This window comes from Mustela nivalis (genome assembly GCF_964662115.1).
Source record: "Mustela nivalis genome assembly, chromosome: 2".
Taxonomy (NCBI): domain Eukaryota; kingdom Metazoa; phylum Chordata; class Mammalia; order Carnivora; family Mustelidae; genus Mustela; species Mustela nivalis.
Window position 1 is genome coordinate 180,132,078 of NC_139021.1, and position 14,598 is coordinate 180,146,675.

Below are 14,598 nucleotides of genomic sequence, written 5' to 3' on the forward strand. Positions count from 1 at the left end.
ACCTCTCAGGTCAAAACCCCAAAGTCATCTCTCTGCTACCTCCTGGGGTGGAGATTCCGAAGGGTGAGACGGACCCTACTAGGCTCACTCTGGCCGTGGAGCACTCTGCAGAAAGGCCCGACAAAGAAAGAGACTCCCTCCTGTAAGAAGGGCTTCACTGAGGTCCTGTTGCAAAGACAAGCCCAGGCAGTCCCCCCAAGTTACTTGGAACTGTCTGTGAAATGAATACGAGCAGCCTGGGGAGCAGCAGCTTACTGGGTCCTGAGCCCCTTTTTGATTTTTTTGGCAGGAGGTGGGTGCAGGAGCAAGGTGAGGTGCTTTGGAAGCCCTGCTGAGCCATTCTAGAGCCTTCCACCTGCACTGTGACGGCTCTGAGACTCCAAAGGTCTTTGGGATAGTTGACCTGATTCCCAAAGGTGAGCACACCATCCTCCTCATCAGAAATGGCCCCGGAAGAAACAGGTTCGCTCCACTATCTGTTCACAGAGTGCGTGAAAAACTGCCAGATGCACCAGCTGCTGCCATGCTTGTCTTATTGTCACTGTCCCCAGCCTGGAGTCACCAGAACCCGGTGTGGGTGCTGGCCTGCCCTGCACTGCGGAAGCCCATTTCAGTAAGTCAGCAGCGGAACTCTAGAGCCAGGCCTTGGGGCGCCTCCCAAAGCCAGCACGCAGTGGCCTTCGGCTCTCGGGGAAGGGTCTGGCCCCGCTGAGAGCCTCATCTTCAGGAGTTACCAAATGTGCAAGAGCGAGAGCACTGCACAACCCAGCAGCGCCCCTGACCGGGGGAACAAGAAGCGAGGGGGACAGAGATTAGCAACGTCCTAAGAGCTGGAAATAACACTAAAGGATACAAAGCTGTGAGACTACATCAGGGGATGGGGTCAGAACGGGGGCAACTTAACCGGTACTGGTCAGAGGCTGGCATCTGGGCGCCAAACCAGTTTTGGGTGCTCTCAGTGACGAGCTAACAGCAGGCTACCACCCCTGAAAAGCCCGATGAGATCCGAGCTGTGTTCACGGTCCCACAGGCCCTCACTGAGCACTTATGCCGCAGAGGTGATGGGAGGGGCTGGAGCCAGAGGCCCTCCTCCCAAGGAAGTGGAAACGACTAACAACTGATACTTGAGTCAAATAAAAAGCAAAATGAAATACACTAAGAAGCAGAGCACATTTCAAAAAGCAAGGAACACGATAACAAATCAGACTTTCTCAAGTTCAGAAACTGGCATCGCAACTTTATGGGTTAAGTACAAAGCTATCCTGGGGTTTCTCTCCCCACTACCCCCCATCCCCGGCACGCTGGCCAGTTCTCTACTTGGGCAGATGCTTGCTCACTTCAATTATTAATAAGCCAACGAAGCATTTACTAGACCTGTGATAGCCACAAAGCACAAAGCCCAGCCAGTGCCCAGGAGTGTCTTCCACGTCCATGAGATCCCGGCAGACGCGGCTGGCAAAGCTGCTCTGCGGGCTCTCTCCTGGCCCCGTGGTCTGGCCTCGCCTGGCCACTGTGGGTGGCAGGAGGGTCTGAGTCTGGCACAGGTGCCCAAGAGGCAGTTCCTCTGAGTGCTGCTGACCACAGCCCAGCGCAACCACACTTCATGAGCCCAGGTGAATCCCACCCACATCACAGAGGGCATCACTGATAGCAGGCAACAAAGGAATAAGGGAGTTTCTCTCCAAAACTCTCAGTAGAACCGAATTTAAAATTCACTTGCCTTCCACAAAGAGGAATGAGTCAACCTCCAGAGAGAGGAACGCAACACATACATACTATAGGCAAAGTCCCCATGCCCCTGTAAGACCCTTGTGCGCCCAGAGCCCACCGTACCAAATTAATCTGCCTTCCAGAGAGTCCTGCTCGTGGGCAGAAAGCCACCTAACAGCCCAGCAGGAGGGGCAGGGTATACAAATGCAAAAACACCTGTGCAACGGACAAAAGGCAGCTCTTCGAAAGGTCAAGAGCCCTCAACACGTACTATTAGGAAATCATCTTCCAGTCTAGTTGTAGCAAAGACCAGAACAGTGGACATCATCAGCTCCCATCTGGGTGAAACTAGATGATTCTAATGATCTAGAAGTCTCTGGAAGGATACAAAAGAAACTTAACATCAGTGGTCTTTAAGGAGGGAAAGCAGGTAGCTGGGAAGAGAAGTGACAGGAGACTCCTCTGCTCATTTTGAATCGAGAACCACATGCAGGATGACCTATAAAAAATCTAAACTATATAGAGGCGCCTGGGTGGCTCAGTGGGTTAAGCTTCTGCCTTCAGCTCAGGTCATGATCTCAGCATCCTAGGATGGAGCCCTGCATCGGCTCTCTGCTTGGCGAGGAGCCTGCTTCCCTCAACTTTCCCAGTGCCAAGAGCTATTGAAACCTCTCCTGCTTGTGGGGTTTCCCGCAGCTTTCACAATTGTGTTGTTAACACTAACTTCAAGTATGATAACTCTCGGTCCACAGAGGGGCTACACTCAAAGCGGCATGGATTCCCAGTAGCAGAACGCCAGCAGAGTCCGAAGCCCGCACAAAATCCCTCCCCTGACAGCACCCGCACCTCCTGGGAACCTGCGAACACTCGTCAAAGCCTCAGCCAGAGCCTCCGTGCAGGTGCAGCCCTTCTCGCAGAGGATCCTCAGAAACACCTGCCCCAGCCCCTTCGCCAGGCTTTGTCCTTCACGTTCTGCTTTTAGGAGCGACGGCTGGCCCCCCTCGGGGCTCACTCGGAGCCAGAGCTTCTGGGGTCAGCCCCATGGGCCAGCATCTCCTCCGAACAAGGAGGCCACAGGTCCTGAAAGCCCTCGTGGTGAGCAGCAGAGGGACAGCAGGCACGATCGTCCGAGAGAAGCTGATCGTGTCTGTGACGTTCTGCTCCTGGACACACCAGGAACCTTCTAGAGAACATGAGTTTAACGGGCAAATCCCAAGCACACCCCGTGCTGGGCCTCTTCCACCAGATTTCCTCCCATCCTAAGTCCAGCATTCGCCGGACGAGCTATGCCAGGCACCAAGGGCAGAAGACGGACCACCAACCGAGTTCGCACCACCCGCCAGGTGTTCCAACAGGCACCGTAAGTACCAGAACACGGTGACTGCCACGGGACAGAGGAATGGACTGTGATCCACATGGGGAGGTAATTCTGGGCAGATGTCCCATAGGAGGTGGCCTGAGTGTCGGGCCTTCACGGATGGGTAGGAGTTCAACAGCCAAAGACAGAGCGAGGGCACTCCAGGAGGAAGCCAGCAGGCTGGGGAGCTGGGAGATTAGGGCCCCTTCCCAGGTTCCGGCGGAAGGAACCCCGCGCTGCCCAAACGGGCACGTGTACCACTGATGCAGCTGCCCCTCCTAAGGCCCAGGGGCATGGGGGGCTCTGCCGCTGAGGGTGGCCTTGGGCCGCCACCCACCTCTCTATCCCCTGCCCCGCCTCCCCCTCGCTCTGAAGCCTCGCTCTCCAGGGTCTACCCTACCACACCTGGCCTGCTCTCCTGTTTGCCGGCGAGAACACCAGGCACACGAGCAGAGCCACTAGGGACACCGGCCAGAGCTCTACAGTCAGGGGCCTGGGGGGTCTTGACAGGGTATCCCAAACCTCCCCCTTCTGTAAAACGACAGCATAAAGATGCAAAGCCGCAGAACAGTTATTTCAATCTGCCCGTGAACCAGCAGCCCCCGAGCCACCCCACGCGGCTAACGCGGCATATGCCAACACACAATGCGAGAATTGTGCTCTCTCTGCGGAAAGGGGCGTGGCCATGCACAAGCCCATATGACAATGTCACCATCGTCTCAGACCCCCGAGTTACAAGTATGTGCTCAAGGCATGTGCGGAGCACGCGCTCACCACGTGTTTATGCGGCTATGAAAAACACAAAAGCCCAAGGGCCGTTGTGCTTCAGCTGCCGGGGCCTGGCCTGGGGACAGCAGAGGACCGGGGCGGCGAGAAAGGACTCAGAAAAACACCACAGAAACGCTGCATTCAAAGCCATGACTGCTTTATTGTCCCCGAGTTTTTAAAAGGCAAAAGTGGAAGGGGGACACTGCTCCAGAGAACAGAGGCACAGGGAAAACTGCAAAGCTTGGCAGAACAGATAAGCCACGCCCCCTCCCAGCTAGTCCGGCTCAAGACACGCACCAAGCAGGGGTCTCAGACTCACTCTGGACAACGGGAACCAAAAACGAGATGAAATCAATCTCTGCCAGCCACCAACAGACAGACAATTCAGGCCTGTCCGACCAGGGCTGCTCTGTATGGTCGCAGGCACCTTAGCTCCTAGCTCTGGGCCTCGGTTTCCCCAGTTGCAGCAAGTTCTCTTTCCCTTCTGGCAGACCAGGCCGGCTCCTCTGTTATCAGGGAAGAGAAAGGAGGGCTGAGAGCAGCTGCTTCTGGACACTGCTGGTGACCCCCCGCCCAGCTCCCACCAGTACATGGGGATGCTGATCTCAGGGCACCCGAGACACCTCAGCCAGGGACTGGCTCCTGGGAAGTCTGGGGAAGCATCTGGAAGCACAAGCATCAGGAGGGACACAAGCTGCCTCAGAGGTTGACCACGTCTCTGTGCTGGTTATTAGCTCAACCCGGCGGGGGCCCTGCTTCAGTGAGAACACGGAAGACAAACCTAAGAAAACCAAGTTCGAAACCCAGGCTGACCAGTATTTCCCTCCCTTGGTGTTAAGGGTCCAGACAAGGAGGGGAGAGACAGCAGGGGTGGACAGCAGTTGGCCTGCGGAGAAAGACTCGCCTACAGGTAGGAAATGGATGTCTAAGTACGACAATGGAAGTCTGAAGACAAAGAGCTTGGCTGCGACCAGAGTACCCGGAACTGCAGGGCCTACAGCAACCGCATTTCCTTCTCATAGTTCTGGAAACTGGCAAGTCCAAGACCATGGGGCCAACAGATTCAGCGTCGGATGAGAGCCGTCTTCTCACTGTGTCCTCACAGGGCAGAAGGGATGAGGGCTCTCTGGGGACTCTTCTAATGGGCGCAAACGAAGCCCATTCATGAGGACTCCCCTGGCATGACCTAGTCACCCCCAGAGGCCCCCGCTCCTAACACCATCACCTTGATCTCAACATACAAGCTGGGGGCGGGGGGAGGGAGACACTCAGACCGTAACAGCTGGAAACGAAACCTCTTGGGGCATCAAGGGTCAAGTTTCCCAGAAAATAAGACGCAAAGTTGTGTAAGTGTGTACCTCCGCACAGCGCAAAAATACAAAGGAAGACTCACGAGTTGCCAAGGGCAGGCATTCAAGTCGCCAGCTGGGACCTGTGCAGGCTGCCCCACACCCTTGCTGAGGTAAACACTATAGCGTATGACACCCTCTTCAACAATGTGGTTTCAGCAGCGCTTCTCAAAGTGTGGTCCCCCGACCGGCAGCAGCAGCCGCCTCACCGGGGAATTTGTCAGAAATGAAGTTTCAGTCCCCACCCCAGCTGACTAATTCAAAAACTCTCTGCGAGTGCGGTCTGGCCATCAGTGTGGTAGCAAGCCCTCCGGGTGTTTCTGGTGCTCCCAAAAGTTTGGAAACCAATGTGTTTGTGCATTCAGTACCCAGAACTCTGTTAACAGGGAGGACAGCATGGCAGATGAAAAACCTGAGGTCCACTGAGGCCGAGTCTCTTGTAACAGTTCATGAGGTCGGTCAGTAAGGGGTGCGAGGCCTAAGCCCACCACCAGCATCTCTTCTGGGGCAGGACCTGGTGATCGAGGTACAGATGACTTAGTGCTTGTCCATAAGGAGCAAACAACCTGAAGGGACACCTAGAAGCCCAAAGGTTGACCATCTAGTGAAATGTGTCAGCATCAGCAAGGGGAAAATCAAATGCCTGCAGAACACTGGCCACAGGAGGGGAAAAACGGGACTGAGCAAAACAGGTGCAGAAAGAGGAAGGTGATACTAAATACTTGTGGGACTATGAGAAGAAAAACTTAATTCCTGGAAAAACATAAACTGCCATTTGGAGAATCTTTTCCTCACTTCCGCTTCCTCTGCTGAGTCTCTGCTGAAGAGTCAGGGCTGGAAGAATCTAAGTGTATTTTCATTTATTCTCAGAAATATTTCTCTTTCTACCACCAGCAGAAATTATCTACTTGGGGTGCCTGGGTGGCTCAGTGAGTTAAAGCCTCTGCCTTCGGCTCTGGTCATGATTCCAGGGTCCTGGGATGAGCCCCACATCAGGCTCTCTGCTCAGAGGGGAGCCTGCTTCCTCCTCTCTCTCTGCCTACTTGTGATCTCTGTCTGTTGGATAAATAAACAAAATCTTTTAAAAAAAAAAAAAAAGAAATTATCTACTTGATAAATGGCAGCTTGATTGCTTGTCGAGATAATTTAAAGATTAAATCTTTGTTTAAAAAAAAATCCCGCAGTATCTGTTAAGGCCATGGAGACACTTTTAGACTAAAAAGATGAAACTGGATGAAGCACCTGAGTGACTCTATAGGGCTGGGGGTGGGGGGCACAGGAGGAGGGTGTCACGGGGCGTTGCAGAGCCCCCTGGGTGGAAGATACCTGGGCAGAGGATGGCTTCTGAGTTAAGGGCCCTGTTTTTGGTGCTGTCCTCCCAGAGCCAGTGGCCACTGTGGGGGCAGCAGGGAGAGCGCCACCCCCCAGCCCCGAGGAGAAGGCTACAGGTCCCCTTTGCTTAGCGCTGGCTGATTCTGCCAGTCTGCCTGCAGGACCACAGTGGGAATGACCCAGAGCCCCGCGCAGTAACAGCCATGCACCACCACTCACCCTGCGCCAAACCTGGAAATCCAGAACTTCTCAGTCTGTCCTCTGAATGTCTGGTCTACTCCAGGGATCTCAAACTCAAGTGCTTTCTAGAGGCAAGCAGGAAACGAAACTGGGTGAAGAGCGCCAGGCGGGAGCTGTCATATGCGTGGAAAGCGCACCCTGGGAGCGGACAGCAAGCTACTCTGGGCGCTCGGTCCAGCACTGGGGCACTGAGTGAGAAAGAGGGCCCAAGGGTAACACTCAAAATCACTGGCCTTGCTAAGAGAAGGTGAAAATCCAGACTTCTTTGTACAATCCCAGCTTTTAAGTGTTGTCAAGAAATGCAAAAATTCCTAAAGCTTCATGAAGGTCAAGCAAATCATGCCCGAGGACCACATCTGGCCCCGGGACCACAAGGGTGCAGGCTCCGGTTGCACGGATGCTGACTGCTCAAACTGATACGGCTTGCACAGCAAGGCTTGATCTTGGTTGGCGAGCTGTGTGAACTCATGGGGCGTCCGTGCCGCAGCCACGCATGTCCGTCCCTGTCACTCCTGGCTTATTCTGAGTGAGCTCGAGGCCCCAGAATGACTAGAAAGCACAGACTTAGAGATCCTGAGCACGTCCAAGTAGAGCCACGAAGCTCCCAATCCCAAACCGTATGCGCCTCCCAACTTGCGTACTTGGGGAGGGGACTGACCTGGGCTGTGTCCCTGCCTGGCCTCCACTCTAGAGGGCGAGCTGCGGCGTCCCTGAGAGCAGAGAGGGGCCTGGAGTCTGTCCCGCCCTCGTGAAGAGGGCTCCCTTCTGGCCTCTCACAACGTGGGCTTGGGGCAGGAAAGAGTTTCCATGCCAAACACTTGAAGCAAATGCAAGTACAGCCGGCAGATGGAACAGGCAATTCTGGCTCCCTGACGCCCACAGATGGCTGGCTCCGGCCGGGTCAGCGGGAACAGAACAGCTGCTTCCTCAATCACATCTCCTGCACAGAACACAGGATTCTGTTCTGGTGACTTCTATGTGAGATATAGAAATGAGAGGGGGGTTTCCTGCCTTTTATTTCAAAATAGCCTGGGACAAACGAAGACTTCTTGTACCATAACAACACATTAAAAGGGAAAGCTGAATGAAGTGGGTTTTCTTAAATGTCAACCCACAGAGCAACCTACTTCTCTGCCCACAGGCCTTGATAAAAATGTGACTGGGGAGCCCATCCAGAGGAGCCAGAGACTTCTTTCAAAGGGCAGCTTGGTCCCCGACTGCGGATAACACCAGGGGTGGAGGAGACAGGCTTCGGAACAAGCGAACTGGGGTTGGGACCCGCACTTGGAAGGCTACGGCTGGAGCTCAGTTCCTTACCCACAGAGAGGGGCTAACTACCTAACAACCGACTGCGGGACAGGCAGATGAGAATATATAGCCGGTGCGTGGCACATAGTAGGTGCTCAGTGAAAGCTAACTCTCAAGTACAAAACAACTTCCCCGGTAATCTTACTTGCGCCTAGGTTCTTTCTGTACGCATGTGGGTTCTCCCCTGCTCTGCTCAGGGTGAGGAGATGGCAGTGAGCAATTCAGGGCCCAGCCCGACCTGCCCCGCCTTCAGCCCTCCCCTGGAGCGGAAGGAAGACACAGGAGACCAGTGGGGAGTGGCTGGCTAGAGGCAAGCAGTGTCAAGAGGCAGGCACGCAGTCAAGCCTGGCCTTCCGGGGCTATTCTTTTCCTTTTTAAAGCAAGAGACAAAACCTCTCTTTGTGCATCCTCTTAACCCCAACTTCCTCCTTACCAAGTGCTTCAGTCTTGCACCTATGCCATGGCTACATCCACCAGGCTGGGCTGGTTTTCCCCTTTCTTTACTTTTGCCCAGGGCTCTGCAAACTCTGCCCGGCATCTCGTTCTTGCACTTTCCCAGTTTTCATTCTGGCTATACAGGGAGTGGGCACTGGCTAAGCTGGGCAGATGCGTGCAGAATGTACCCATATAAACCAACACAGACCAGCCCGGCCGCTCCCAGGAGGAGTGGACCAGACTCCTGACCACACACGGCATGTCATTAGAAACCCCAGAGCAGCCATCCGCAGACCAGGGACAGCCCAGCAGCCCACAGCCACACAGCTTTCCTCCACGCGTAGATCCATCAGTGCGCACAAAGGGACGGGAGGTGGTTCTGGCACGGACGGATCCAATGAACCGAAATCCCACATCCTCTATGTTCGCCTTCTCACCTCAGAATGACTCTGCTCCTCATTAGCTTCTGAAGAGCTTTTTTAAAGATTTTATTTACTTATTAAGAGAGGAGAGTGTGTATGAACAGAGGGAGGGGCAGAGGGAGAAGCAGGTTCCCCGCTGAGCAGGGAGCCCAACGCGGGGCTCCATCCCAGGACCTTGAGATCATGACCTGAACCCACGGCAGATGACGCCCAACCAACTGAGCCACCCAAGCATGAGATTCTTATTCAGAGAATGTTGGACCCAAGCAGACAAGAGCTCCAAGCTAGTCAACAAGCTGCCTCAGTGTTGCAGCTAAGAGCATTTTGCGGGGAAAGCCACGTGACCTGAGCTGGCTTAGGGAGCTAGGACTCCTCTCTTTCTTTCCTCAAGCTCCACAGTAGCCATGGTTCAGAAAGAGTGAAGTAGTTCCCTATCTGTGTCCACGGAAAACATGGCCACTTCATCAGAGCAAAAATGTTTCTACCCCAGTGTGGTGGGAGGGGGGAGAGATGGGGACAGGGACGTGCCAGGCACAGCACCGCTGATGAGGCCATCAGCCCAGGTGAGCCAAGAGGTGCAGAGGAAGGAGCAGGGCTCACAGGTTGGGAGAGCAGAGCGAAGCGGCGCTGAGGGGGATCCTCGGACAGCAACAGGACACTTTCGGTCAGGACCTGGGGCCTGGGCAGTCGAGGTGGCTTACCCACGGTCATACAGAAGTCTGGGGGGCAGCTTCTTCTGGACCCACATTCCCTCCGTCATGTCACCCATTTTTCCATTACCTCTAAGTCAGTGAACTCACTTTCAATTCTTTGCTTTGGGCCAGGAAAGGCCAATGTTCATTCTCACTGGAATGCCTCCTTTGGTTCTCTCCAATCTGGCTTTTCTACACACTGGGAGACGGTTTAGGGCGCGTCCCCTCAGCGGAAGCTCCTGTGTGGACGGTGGTGGTTCACACTGTGCCGTCCAGCACTAAGTACCTGACGTGGGGCTAGTGTAACTGAAGAACCGAGTTTTCGATTCCACTTTGTGTCATCAACTCAAATTTAAATAACCTGACGACTTTGTTGATTATACCTCAGTGAAGCTGAAAAACTTTTAAATAGCTCCACGTATGCGGCTAGTGGCCACCATACATGACAGAACATACAGCATCCACACAGAGAAGAGTCAGCACGCTGTTCCTGGGAAGGGCCAGGTACATTTCAGTTTCTGTAGACCATACAGGCTCTGTTGTCACCACTCAGCTCTGCTGCCGAAACGAAGGTAGCCACAGGCACTGCAAGCACAAATGGGCATGCCTGCGTGCCAATAAAGTTTTATTTACAAAGGCAGGCAGTGGGCTAGATTTGGCCTGTGGGCTGTTTGCCAACCCCTGATACAGAACAGAGAACTGGGAGTTCAAACCTCAGGACTACTGCCCACCATTGGGACAAACTTGGCCATCTTTATCTTATTAAACCTTAATTTTTTCATCTTATATAAAGAGGAGACCATCGTAGCGCCCACGACTTAAGGGGGCTCTAAGAGTTAAATGAGAAGCCTGTAACGCACTTAGTACAATGCCCACACTGAGTGGGTGTTCCAAAAGTACTTGCAGGGTGAACGGGAGCCAGATACGTCCTGGGTGCTCTGACTTCCAGTCTCCTGCGTATTCCTCCCCATCCAGTGAGGCAGACGGCTAGTCCCGCCTATAGGGACCTCAAGTGGCCGGTTCCAAGTCAGGTGTGATAAAATGACAGGACTAGGATCCAGGGCTCCCCATTCCATGCCCTAGTCTCAGTGTCTCCTCCACGGGAGCTCAGCCTGGCCTGGCTGTCTGGGCTCATGTCTGCTAGCCTGCCCTGTGAGAGGCTCACTCCTTTGTGAAGGAAATCATTAAGAAAAACAAAGCAGATCCTTTCTTATGGGCTCTAAGATATTGTGCTGTTCTGGTTCCTGTTTTGTCCACCCCTCTGGAGCCCTGGTCACCTCTGGGGACTAGAGAGCCCTCACCTAAGGCTGTCGGTCACCGACACACCACAAGACGTCCTCCTAGTGCGGTCCCTGTTCCAGTGCTGGGTCAGAATGAGTCTTCTCCCCCATCTCCTTGGCAAATATGCCAGGATCATTCCCAAGCAGAGGACAGGGCACTCGGGACGACTGTCTTCTCCTTCAGAGCCCTAAGACACCACAGGCTGTGGCCAACATGCCAGCCTTACTGCAGCCACCAAGCAGTTGGGCCAAAACCCAAGCAAAGGCCGAATCAGCGGGGCCCCAGCTCTCTCCTTCTGCCACAGCTGGGGGCTGGAAGCTGGGCCCACGGTGCCCCCAGGAGCACCTAGGGCCTGGCCGTGCCACTCACTACCATGCCACTCATGAGGGAGGTCAGCGGTCTCCCCCAGACCCCACGTGTTGCCCGGAAACAGACAGGGGCAGCCTGCTCGGTCACTCTCGCACAAGTCCAGGGGTAGGGCTGGGTCAGGCATTCTCACAGAGGTTCAAAGCCAAGCAGGACACCTGCAGACACAGGGCAGTGTCCCAGGCCCCGGCAGGCAGACACCGCACTGGCCATCCTCTGACCCGGCACAGCAGTCACTGGGGCCCTGTGCTGCATCCCGGAGCATGAAATGCCCTGGAGTCTTTTTCATAACACTCAGGGACATGCCTGAACCTCACACAAGTTTAGAAAACTGACTGGTTTCTATGGCAAGTCAGAAGCCCAGGTTTTGGGGCCAACAGGCTTGGCCACTATTCCCAGCATGTGGCTCTTCTGCTCCAGGTCATAGTTCACCTGCTGGCCGTAGGTGATCGTAGCCTCAGCCAGGCCCGATCTCTCTTGTACTTTCCTTTCTAATACGTCAGGGTGTCAGCTAACCTCCCGGGTAATAGATGAACAGGGAGGTTTGCCGCCGAACTGATCACTATTTAAAGCTAACGCACTTCTCCTCTCAGGCCTGAACGCTGATGAGCAAAACCCTACAAGGCGTGGAAGAGACACCCCAAAGCCGAGATGGGCTGCTGCCACACCCATCATTGTAGGCTCATTATTTCCCTAAATTCTCCTCCTCTGGGCCTGAGTCACATGCCGCACAGGCAACAGGGCCTGGAATCTGGGCTGGCATCTGAGGGTGTGGAGGCCACAGGAGCGTAGGGCGCCAGGAATCAGGTGACCCAAGGCAGAACATTCTCGCGTGTTTGTGTCAGCAGCTCCCCCACCCCTGGAGAACACGCTATGACAGAGCCCGAAGGGCACTGAAGCTCCTGTTTCAATCACACCAACATGGCTACTTTTTTCTGTTAAGAGAAAAAATTTAAAAAAACAGGTAGTTTTATACTGAATTGGATGTTTTCAATTCACCCAATGCTAAAAAAGGCTTCGTTCATCGTGATTTCTTTAGCTCCAGCGTAGGCATAGGCAAGGGACTTTGGAAGTTCTTGGGAATCCCAAGTGTCCCTGCTGCAAGCAAGAGCTCCCACTAAAATAAACAAAGGCCACATCCCTCTGGCCGAGGAGATGGAACCTGATGGAAGTTCCACATTCTAAGAAGCTAGCCTTGTGCCCTCTAGGGAAGTCACTCCAAGGTCAAAAGGACTGAGCCCCTGGGCAGTCTTCCTGGAAGGTGGCCCCCAAAGTGAGGATTGCTGCAGAAGGCTGCCCCCCCTTTCCAGGTCGTGACGGGACAAGTGCTATCCCCTTCAGTCCTCACCCCGCCCTGGCTCAACATCCCTCCCACGGCTCAGTCAGTGGGCTCCCAGTTGTCTGCTCCAACTGGCCCGAGCTGCCACACCCCAAACGCTGAGCCTCCAAAAGCGCAAAGCATCAATATATGGCTCCCGGCTCCCAGCCCTCTGCTTAAAGACAGCACCCCTTTGCTTTGCACCTGCTGCCATCCTGACCTTGACCAGCGTAGCCCAACACATTCTTATCACTCAGGTGCCCCAGTCCCGGTGGCGGTCAACCACCTGCTGTTCCCCAAACGCCCCAAAGCATCATGCTTCTGGGGCCCCACACTCAGAGTGCCCTGGTCTGGAACATCTCCCACTCCCCGTCCTTCCTTCACCTGTCTCAATTCCTGCTCATTCGTCAAGACTCGGGGAGCCTTTCTGCCCCCCTCCCTTTGGCTTGAAATGAGCTTCCTGAGACTCCCAGGGGACTGCAGACTCGCCAGCACCCTGTGCACCCACATCTCCGTTACACGCATCACACTTCGTCTGGCACACAGTAGGAACTCAGTCAAAACAACTGCTGTCTCTCGGGGCGCCCGGATGGCTGAGTCGAAAGAGCACGTGACTCTTGTTCTCAGGGTCCTGAGTTCAAGCCCTACATTGGGTGCAGAGCTTACTAAAAACAAAAAAAGTAAAAAAAAAAAAAACAAAAAAAAAACAAGTGCCGTCTCACTATCCATGACACAAGCCCGTGAGCTCTGCAAAAACAGGAACTTGCTTTACTCATCTCTGAATTTTTCAGGGCCTGACACAACAGAGGGCATTTACGAGCTACCGACGGACTGGACTGTGTCCGGGGTACCACCAGCATGGCAGGGAGGTCTGTGCTCACCACAGGAACAATGACACATCTGAAAAGACACAGAGGTGAGGAAAAGTTGTTCTGGCACATCCACCAAGACCAGAGGCAGTCCAGACGCCTTTTATCTCCCTCACACAACCCCTCGTCACAAAGCTTCATCCTGTCCAAGAGCAGGGTCAGTGTCAAGGCCATCCAGTCCAAACCACCGTGTTGGGCCCTCTGCAGGGGGCTCTCCAAAGCCAGCCTCAACCACAGATGCCAGCTTCTGGGGGGAAGGGGCTGCCACTACCTAGAGCCAGGGCCCCCGCCAGAGCCCAGTAAATAATATTGAGCCTTCGCACTTCAAGGGGTACCAAGGGGTCTCCCCCAAGGCTGCCCAAAGTCCAGCAGGCAGTCTCTCATGCCAAGACTGTCCACCCTGTTTACCCCACAGAAGGCCAGGCTGGGGCTGACAAGGTGTAATGCTCAGAAGACACGTGGGGGGGTGGTGGTCAGGAACCATGGCCTGTGCCAGGAGAAGCCCAGCGACCACTGAAGAGGGTAAAGGCCGTTTCCTCTGTCGACTGTGTCAAGGGCTTGGTTCAAAAGCCCGAATGACCTTAGATGAGCGCTTCCCCCTGGAGAGGTGGACGGCCACGTCCTGGTGGCACAGGAGTCCAGAGGCACCTGGAATCACACCCCAGGGGTCAGCAAGAGGCGGCCAGGCTGGGGCCAAGCGCCCCAGCTGTAACCCCATGACCTGCCCCAACACTGACTGCGGTTGTGAAGGCAGCTCACGGACTCGAAAGAAGGGGCAAAACCAAATAAAGACATCAGCTGCAAAGAATCTCAGAGAGGCTGAGGAGGAGGTAAACGCCCTCCTGCGCTCAGGCCAGGGAGGTGCGCAGCCCCGGAGACTTGCAAAGAACATGCTCGCATTCGGAGGCTGGCAGGAGCAGAGCCAAGGCTCCAAGGCCACGCTGACACGCATTTACTTCCCTGTGTTTAGGACCAGAGTCAGTCACTTTTAGTAAACAGAGATTTTGTTTCCTAAGGAGAACTCTTAAAAGATTTCACCAGCCTTAACTCTTGTTAAGAGACACACTGTGAGCTAAATTCAAACACATGCTTTCAATCCTTCCTCCTGAAAAAAAAAATCTTAGGACATCGGGACTGCAGAATGCTCTATC

General features: G+C 54.4%; 1 protein-coding gene across 2 annotated transcripts in view; it reads right to left on the reverse strand.

Annotated features, from left to right (window-relative positions):
* EEF1AKMT2 (EEF1A lysine methyltransferase 2) overlaps positions 1–14,598 on the reverse strand; it is a 69,517-nt gene that overhangs the window by 8,152 nt on the left and 46,767 nt on the right. The window contains exon 7 of one of the 2 annotated variants that reach the window (XR_014309182.1): positions 1,987–2,086. The exons of the other annotated variant lie outside the window; for it this stretch is intronic. The gene's annotated coding sequence lies outside the window, so the exon portion shown is untranslated. Of the gene's footprint in view, positions 1–1,986; positions 2,087–14,598 lie in introns of those variants that run through there. 2 annotated transcript variants of the gene reach the window in all.